Source organism: Pinus tabuliformis, chromosome 9 (assembly GCF_031772625.1).
Source record: "Pinus tabuliformis cultivar Carrire ecotype Pingquan chromosome 9, CPIR1, whole genome shotgun sequence".
NCBI classification, from domain to species: domain Eukaryota; kingdom Viridiplantae; phylum Streptophyta; class Pinopsida; order Pinales; family Pinaceae; genus Pinus; species Pinus tabuliformis.
The window spans coordinates 1,210,807,080-1,210,816,947 of record NC_142307.1 but is presented as its reverse complement, the minus strand read 5'-3'; positions in this window follow the sequence as shown (position 1 = coordinate 1,210,816,947).

Sequence of the window (9,868 nt, the reverse complement as noted above, 5' to 3'; positions counted from 1 at the left end):
CTCTTCTTTCAACTTCTTCTATGTTTCCTGCAACTTCCTTTTTGCTTCCTCCAACCTTTTCTTTTCACTCTTCCTTCCTCTTCTCTTTATGCACTGGTGCCACTTCACCTCCACTGCCAAAGCTTCTTTCTCAATGAGAGGATATTCTTTGAATTTGTAGCTTTGCTCATCCTCTGGGTTGTCGACAATCTTCCTCTTGCCTTTGTCCTATGTCAGTTTGCTTCTTACTTCTCCTATTGTTGTTTCTTCCTGCAGTGCTGCTATCTACAGAGCAACTTTCCATTCTACATCTATGCTAAATGGTTCATTGAGCTTGGAGGAGTTGTAACAATAAATCCAAGTATCTTCCTCTACCCAATGAAATGTCCCGTAGATCCATGGATAATACACCTTCACACAGTGGTTCTTGCATATAAAGTTGGGATCATACATATTTAGTATTTGATGCTGAGCTCAAACTTTTCTAAGTCCTTGGCATTGACATCCACATCCTTCAAGCTCATGATCTCATACAATCTAATCTACAAAGGAAGAGCAGACAATGGTGCCTTCTTCCTCCTATGTAGCCTTGCTAATAACCCTGTGGAGATGTGATATCAAACCTCTTGCATGACCAACTTATCTGTGGAAAACAATGGTAGCACATGCAAAGGCTTCTCTCCACCAAACGTCTTAATGAAGGTGCCATCGGGTGAGGCATACCAATTTTCAATGTTAAGTAATGCCTCCATCACTTCTTAGGACATGCAAGGTGGATAATGTTCAAATATCAACTTGTAAACTGGGATGATGAAATGGTTAGATAGGATCGCCATGACTCGTCGGTAGCTGCACTCAGAAAGAAACTTGCAATAAATATTCACGAAAGTTTCTATCGGTGTCCATGTCCAACCCATGCCAAGAAATTGTTGTTGGGCACAAATTGCATCAAGTAGGTACACATAAATATAGAAGCTTGCTTGCTCATCCTTGGGTGGATTTCGGGCATTAGTTAGATGCAATTTCAACTGAAGAGCCAATAGATCCAACCAGTTGAATGGCCTTTCGTCATTTACCAACTGGTCCAACACAACCACCCAATTTTGCAGAAAGGTCTTCGTGCTCTCTTGACCATACAATCGACATGCAAAGATGATCAAGATTTGGTAGGCCTTTCTAAGTGACTTAGCCTTATAAACATGATTGGGTCTCGATCTGAACTTTGACGACTCTTTCACCCAACACTTTATGATGTCTCTAGTGTTCAAATTGTTGTGGGGGGCATAGAAAAGTGCATCCATGTGGTTCACTAGCTGTGGTAAGTGATACATCTGATGATAGTTTTCCATCCTAAAGGTAGCAAGGTGCGTTCCATTGGCACTTCTAAATGTCATCATCTCGAGATCAATATGTGATAAAATACATTGGATGATGTCCACACATGGGAAGGTGGGGTACCTACATGCAACCTTATATAATCCTGAATGGTGGATGTTGACATAAACCTGCCGATCTTCTAGATCTTCCTTGAATATCCTTCCAAAGATATCCTTGATTTCCTGCCATGTTATCTTCATGTCTTTCTCTATGAACAACTGTGTGTCTACATAAACTAGAAAGTTCACTGAGACCTATTCAAATACATCCCCAATGCTGCCCTTGACAATGTCTTGTGATGCAGCTCTCTTGGAAGCCATGTTACCTATCTTGTTGAAGATATTATCAACAACTGTTGAACATGGAGACAAAGAGGAAACTCATGGCATGCAAATGTTAGCTTGAAATCAAAATCAATTCAAGAACAGACCAAGCAACAAACTAGGCAACTGCTGGGAAATATTGCATAATTTTGGCTCTCAGAGGTGAGTGACTGTCAGCTATATGTGCGCATTGTGTAGTCCCAACTGCCTGTGGGGAGATGATATTGATTGGAATTGTGCAATGTGTAGTTTAGTCTAGCTTGAGCTGGGTGGGACTGTGCATTGCACAATCTGAGTGGCCAAGGCTTTTGGACTGGCTCCTAGAATTGTGTAGTGCACATTTGTAGCCAAGCCTTAGAAGCCTCTTCACAATTCTTGGAGCCAAGGTAGAGCCTTGAGATCCAGAAATGTGCAGTGCATGCTAGGAAGAGCTAGATCCGGGCCAAGGAAGCCGGGATCTACCCAAGGGCGACATGAAAACAAGAAGATATGAAAGTTTAAGTGATGGTTGGTGCAGATATGAGTGGATGATGATGCATGCAATCAAAACAAGTGTAGGAATAGATCAAAATGAAGAACAATAAAGCTTATGGAGAGAGTCGCTGCAACGACGAGTGTTAGTGCAAAAACTGGGTTATGCATGCGACACTTGGGAAATGCAATGAAAAAATTAAAACATCACTTCTAAAAGCTAAAAAAAATCGAAACACCAGTGGTCATTAAATAAAATGGGTACAACAACACTCTCAAAAACCAAAGAAATAAAAGCGACAGAAAAAGCAGCAAAATACTAGAAAGGAAAGACTTACCCAGAAAAGATGTGACAACTGTGCTGAAGGTTCCTAGATCTCCTCGAGAATGCTAGAGATCCAAGATCAAATGTGAAAATTAGCTCTGGCGGAATCAATTAAATATATTTGATCAATTTAGTGTTTATGACGTGAAGGCCACAAATCTAGGAAAAAACAACACATGGAGACATTTTCCAAAAATAGCTCAAGTGTAACTACGACTGCTAAAAATAGATCCCTATTTTTTAGGGATGATTCTTCACTTTTTTCCCTACTGATAACGATATGGAGATGTGATATGCAACCTTTTGCATGCAAAACTTATATGTGGTAAACATTGGTAGCACATGCGGAGGCTTCTCTCTGCCAAACATCCTGATGAAGATGCCACCGAGTGAGGTACACCAATATGCAATGTTAAGTAATGCCTCCATTGCTTCTTGGGACATGAAAGGTGGATCGTTCTCAAATATAAACTTGTAAATTAGGATGATGAAATGGTCAAATAGCCTTGTCATGACTCCTCAGTAACTTCACTTAGAAAGAAACTTGTAATAAATATTCATTACAATCTCTGATGGTGTCCATGTCCAACCCATGCCAGGAAACTGTTGTTGGGCACAAATTGCATCAAGTAGGTATGCAAACATATAGAATCTTGCTTACTCATTCTTGGGCAGATTCTGGGCATTAGTCACATGCACTTTCAGCTGGAGTGCCAATGGATCTGACTAGTTGAATGGCTTTCCATCATTTACCAACTGGTCCAACACAACCACCCAATTCTACGAAAAGGTCTCCGTGCTCTCTTGATCGTACAATCAGCATGAAAATATGATCAAGAGTTGGTAGGCATTTTTGAGTGACTTAATCTTAAAAACATGATTGGGCATTGATCTGAACTTTGACGACTCTTTTACCCAACAATTTATGATGTCTTTCGTATTCACATTGTTGTGGGGGTCATATAAAAGTGCATCCAAGTGGTTCACCAACTGTGGTAAGTGATACACCTGATGATAGTTTTCCATCCTGAAGGTAGCAAGCTATGTTCCACTGGCACTGGTCAAAGTCATCATCTCAAGATTGGTATGTGAGATAATCCAGTCAATGATGCCCAAAAATGGGAAGGCGGGGTACCTGCATGCAACCTTATATACGCCTGATCGGTGGATGCTGAAATAGAACTTATGATCTTCTAGATCTTCCTTGAAGCTCCCTAGAAAGATATCCTTGATTTCCTGCCATGTTATCTTCATGTCCTTCTCTATGAACAACTGTGTGTCTACATAAAATAGAAAGTTCATTGACACCTATTCAAATACATCCCCAATGTTGCTCTTGACAATGTATTTTGATGCAGCTCTCTTGAAAGCCATGTTAGATGTACTACTGAAGAGGTGCTCAACAACTGCTCCACCTGGAGATAGAGAGGACACTCATGGAATGCAAATGTTAGTTTTAAATCAAAAGCACTTCAAGCATAGACCAAGAAACAAGTTGGGCAATTTCTGGGAAGGATTGTTGATGAGCCCCAATTTTGGTACAATTTGGGATCATTTTGGCCTATTCTACTTGCTCAAACCATTCATTTTTTATTGCTTATGCATGCATTTCTTAGTTTATTCATGTTGTTTGTAGGAAGAAGGGTAGGCACTCTATCTACATGACTAATGCATTATGATTCTAGGTTTTGGCATTAGAAGGGAGCAAAAGACAACGAAAAAGGAGACAAGGAGACAATGAGGTGGCACTGCTGGTTTTTAGGAGAGGATGTCCACGGTCTTGGGGACATTCCTCGTGATTCCCACCAAGAACTCCGAGCTCCAATCCATCTCCCCTCCGAGCTTAGAAGCAGCCAGCTGTTCTACAGGAACAATAGTTATAAACTGCTCTACATGAACAACAGTTATGACCGTCCTACAGGATCAGCAGTTAAACTCTAGTTGGACAGCCGAGCTCCTAAAATCAAGGACACTTGTTGGATCATCATTTTTGTATAAGTATAGAGGCCTTAGCCTTGGATAGGTTGTTGAAACTCTCGTATTTCTATTGTAATTTTGGAGCACAGCTCAGTTTTTGTTCCTTTTTGTAAGCCAATTTGGCATGATATCAGATTATGAATAAAGAAGGCAGATTTTGATCTAGCTCTGAGTTTTCTTAAGGAGACTATAGCTCACAGGTTAGGGCCCAACCTGAGAGCCATAGATCCCCTCTGCTGTAGTGTTGTTTCCATTTCGTTTCAGCACTTTGAGTTTTCCTTTTCACATGCAATTCGAATCACAGGTTGCTAATTTAGTTGTTTTCATGAGTTTAGATAGGATTTGCTTATGGTGGATTGGTTTACAGTTGCTTAGGTTAGAAGAGAATAGATACAATCTATTGGAGCTCCAACAAAAAGGTTGTTAAGGCTCACTGCCATCTCATCTGGGATTGGAGTGCAGTCCATGACTAACCACCAAAAATACGCATTTCTTTATTCCATGATTGCTGCAAACACAGTCACGTTATGTTAGATGCTTCCACATGATTCACACCTGCACCACACTCCTTTACCACAACTTCATGCACATTCTCCTTCGCGTTTAGATTGCTGTTCATTGAATTATAAGCACAGGTAGTCTAAGTTAATGCATTTTCGGTTTGGTGATAGTCACAAGCATTTGTTCCATTTACACTGCTTTCTCTCGTTCCATTACTTCGCCCTCCATCTTGATCATGCATGCAAACACATCTTCGACCTCTGCTCCGCTCTGTTATCTCCCAAAGTCTTTCACTCCTCACGTACTTCCATTCTCTAGCCCTTTCGTTGACCTAGCCCTCTATCTTCCAACCTACTCCCTACATTCACTCCCTATCCTATTCCTCCACTTCTACAGCCATCACCAGCCTCATTCCTACCTTACACATCTCCCCCTACCATTTCATCACTCCTCCATCACGCCAAACACTCACGGTAGGTCATCCTGTAGCCGTTTGTAGACATCCTGTAGAAACCAGAGTATCCTGTAGGATCCCCTGCAGACTTCCTGTAGGAGGCCACTCACTCGGTTGCCGAGCTTCTGAATGTGAGGAACCTCTGTGGATGGATGCTAAGGATCCCTAGGGACCTCTCCTAGCCTTCCCAACCTGTCCCACGCTTTCCTTCCTTCTCCATCCCATCTGCACAACCAAACCCTAGCTAGCACAAAATCACAATCATTCCACACACTTAAGGGAAAAATACAAAAACATATCTTTCATGATGCAAGTAGTTTAGATCCATGCATTTGCACTTATTAGAGGTAACAGCAACATTGGTAGAAGTTTCATTCACATTTCTTGCATTGTAGAGGTTAGACTAGTTAAATTAGGGTTTCCTAGGTTTACATGCTTTGATTTGCTTTCAGTCCATTTTGTCAAGTAGAGTAGTTTTCCTTTGAGAATAGCTTTCGTCCATCAATTAGCAAGCTTCTTCTGAGAGCCTATAGAAGTTGGATTGAGCCCTAGCGGACTTGTGCCAGCTGACCAAGTGACAGCTGCGACAAGAGCTAGTACTTGTGCATATAGCACCGTCGCTTCCAAGTTTGTACGAACTACCGGGTTGATAAAATGAGAGACAGGAAGCCCCAGGATTTGTAGCATTATTGCTACAATACTGGAGCTCACCATCTTTTTGGCGCCGTTGCCGGGGAAGCGGCAGAGTATTGGCGATTGTTGCTATTCTTCTATTTTCTACTACAACCTTCTGCTCAGTAGTTTATTTCATTTTCATTCTGCAAAAGTAGCATAGACATTTCCTGCTTTCATAGATTAGCATTTCCTGCTTTCCTAGATTAGCCTTTCAATTCCGCAATTTCAATTTTGCAAGCGTAGATTAGTATTTCAATTTTGCAAGCGTAGACTAGCCTTTCCATTCCTGCAATTTCATTTGAGCAAAATAGATTAGTCCTTTCCTGCTTTCATTTCAATTCCGCATTTTCATTTTAGCAAGATAGTTAGTTGCAGTTCAATCTATTTCAGTTTTGCATGTAGAAGTAGAAAAAAGCAAAAATCAACCAAAAAGATTTCATTTCATGCTTTGTAGGAGTAGAGATAAGTTAGAAAAATGATTGCACAACACCCCCACTGCTTCACACAGCCAACGTTCTTCTTCGATGGCTGTGATGAAAGAACCCCTGGGTGGACATCAAGACATATCTGAAGAACCTCTAGGGGAGAAGAAGAAGAAACATTCCTCTGAAGCAAATGGCTACAAGCAGAAATGTTGGGAGCAGTCCCTTGTCCAAAGATGAATTTGCAAATCAGATCGAAGATTTCAAGAGTGACATGAAGCAGTTTCTTGCCATGCAACTGGATACCTTGCGGATCCAAAAGAAGCAAGAAGAAGCCAAGAGGGCTTTGGTCATTTTTTGTTCTAGGTGCCTTAAAAAGCATCCTAGGAATGAATGTCCAATGCACTCCCTAGAAGTGTGTTTTGTATGTGAAGACTACCATCCTACAGATCAGTGCCCTTCCTTGCCCAGAATCAAAGCTGCATATCAAAGAGCCAAGGGAGCCACTGAATCACTCTATTATATGAACCAAAGGAGGCCACATGAACCTAGATCTTACCAGCAGGAGATGCAAGGGACACCTGAGACCTATTATGACCCTTACCAAGCCACCTTCATGCCTTCTTGGGGTCCCCCTGCTCATCCTTCCTGGTTCACACCTCCTCCTTATTCCTTCACAGATCTATATTATGCCCAACCAGCTGCTCATTCGTTTCACTCTTATGCTCAGCCACAGCCTCAGTGGAATGCACCTTATCAGGAGTGGAGGCCCCAGTACAACTCTCATCCCGCTCATTTTCCTCCACCACCTGCTCATCCACAACCATCGCCTCCTCCTCCACCAAGGCAACCCCAAATGCCTACCCAACCACAATGCCATCCATCTCCATCTCAATTTCACACCTCCACTCAGCTACTCGTACCTCCATTTCCAAAACCATGCAATGGAGCAGCTCAACCCAATTGCAAAGCTGAGGCACAAGATGTGCAAATGACTCCTTTTGAGCTCAATGATGTTCACCCAAGCTCAGGTAAAGTGTTGCAAAAGAGAGAATCTATTGACAACATTGAAGGACCAAAAGCAAAAGAAGATTCAAAAGAGGAGATCAAAGAACCATGGGCTGCACTTGATGAAGAAAAGAGATCAGAATCAGAGATCGAGAAAGCTTCCTCATGGTTACCATCAAATCCTCCATGTACTCAAGAGAAAGATCAGCAAAAAGAGGAAGATCAGAAGGTCATGATAGAAGGTGACATGAAGAATGATCCAAATCAGCAAGATGACCAAGGATATCAAAGCTATATTGAGATATGGTTTCAGAAGGTCACTAAGTTGCAGCAACACTCTCCTCCTCAGCTATGTTTTGTACTCTCAAAGTCAGATCATTTTGTCTCTGAAAGTTGGATAGTTGTCCAAGCATGCATTTCGAGCCTTCACATCATTTTTTCTCTAATCTCGATGTGCACATGGCTCCATTGGAAGTATTCTTATACTTGAAAATGATTTTGTTTTTCAAGTAGGGTAGGGTAGGAAAAAATGAAAAAAAAAAGAAATAAATAAAGAAATAAAAAAAAAGAAAATAAGAGAAAAATAAAAATCTAAGGTGAAAACCCCCTCGGAGGCGCCTTAGATTGTCTCATTGATTGAAAACCTCCATGAGGCGGTCAATGGGATGGAAAGAAAAGAAAATAAAAGAGAAAAAGATCTTTGGGTGAAAACCTCCCTTGGAGGCGCCCAAGGCAGGCAATTAGGGTGAAAACCTCCATGAGGCGCCCTAGTTGTTTTTCAAAAAAAAAGAGAAAAAAAGAAATAAAGATCCTTGAGTGAAAACCTCTCTGAGGTGCTTAAGGCAGGTGGTAAGGGTGAAAACCTCATTGAGGCGCCCCTGCTATCTTTCAAAAAAAAAAGAAAAAAAAAAAAAAAAAAAAAAGAAAAAAAACAAGATCAATAAGCTATTATGTGAAATTTGCATGCAGATTGCAGGTGTTCTATGGAGGAGAGGAAGCCTCTCAAGTCAAAGTCAAAGGTCCTTCTCATGCAGCCAGGACACCTCACAAGCTCCTCCTCCAAGAACGCTTATGTTTTTCAAGGTATGTGCAATTTTATCATGGTTTGAATCTTCTACAGGAAACTGCTGTCTTTCTACAGGAAGGCACAGTTTTTCTACAGGAAGGTGCAAATTTCTACAGGAAGAGCTGCCTGTCTACAGGAAGCTCTGTACTTCTACAGGAAACTTCTTGTAGAAGCTTAGAATGAGCCAGAATGCGTTTCATGAGCAGATCTGATGACTACGGGTTGGTGTGGACGCATGCAAGCCTCTTTTGGGCCCATGCACGACGCTGATACCTTGCTCCACCATCCTCATCACCATGCAACTAAGATCCCTGCACCAGCAAACCAGATCAATGAGTTCTCGTGGAAAAATCAGTTGTCAGAGAAAAATGAACACCGAGAGCTCATACCATGTCCATGTCAAGCATCAGAAGCTTCGGGAGCGTGATTAGCAAGTCATCTCCATTGTCAAGTAGCATGCACCCAAGGAGGTGAGACTGTTACAAGGCACCCCGCGGGAATCCTGTAGCAGTCAAACCTGCAGGAGTGGATACCATTCATCGCCCAGCCATCTGCAAACAACACATGGGCGCATGCAACCAGAGCGTCCACTACAGCGCCAGCATCCTGTAACCACGAGCCTCTGGGACTGTGTAAGCTACAGGCAGCAGGTAGATCCGTCGTCCAAAAACTGGAAATCATGTGCAGACGCACGCAGGTAAGTGTTCTAATCCTTCCTTCCATCAAATCGCATGAGTATTACTTTGATTTTTTTGCATGGCGTAGAAATGAATGGTTGAGCGGCCGTAAGGCCAGTTGACTGGCCACGTTGGCTAGTGAAGGGATAGTCAGATGATGGGTGGCAGCCACGACAAAGGGAACACACAGCACGCACGTGAAGATCAGTCCCATCAACCGAGAAACGAGTTTAACCGAAAAGGGCGGCGGCAGATCTGTGGGAATGAATGCGACAGCAAGTGAATGTGTAGGCGGATGATGGGTGACGTCACCCAACGGTCCGGCGGGGACAGCTCACCCTGCGCGCCACGAGCTGCGCTGATTCAAAATCTAATCGGCTAGATTGTGCGCGTATATCCATCCAACTCCACTTCAAAACTTGAGTAACTCTTCTGAATACCTCTGCATGTTGATACGCCAAGATTTCGGCCGACTGAACACCAGTGAAGCGCACCTCAACCGCAGTCCAATTGCAGTCCTCCCCGAAGTTTGCACACTGCTCCTACAGGAACGCAGTCCTACAGGAAGCAGTTTCTACAGGAACGCAGCTCTACAGGAAGGTGAAGTCTTCAC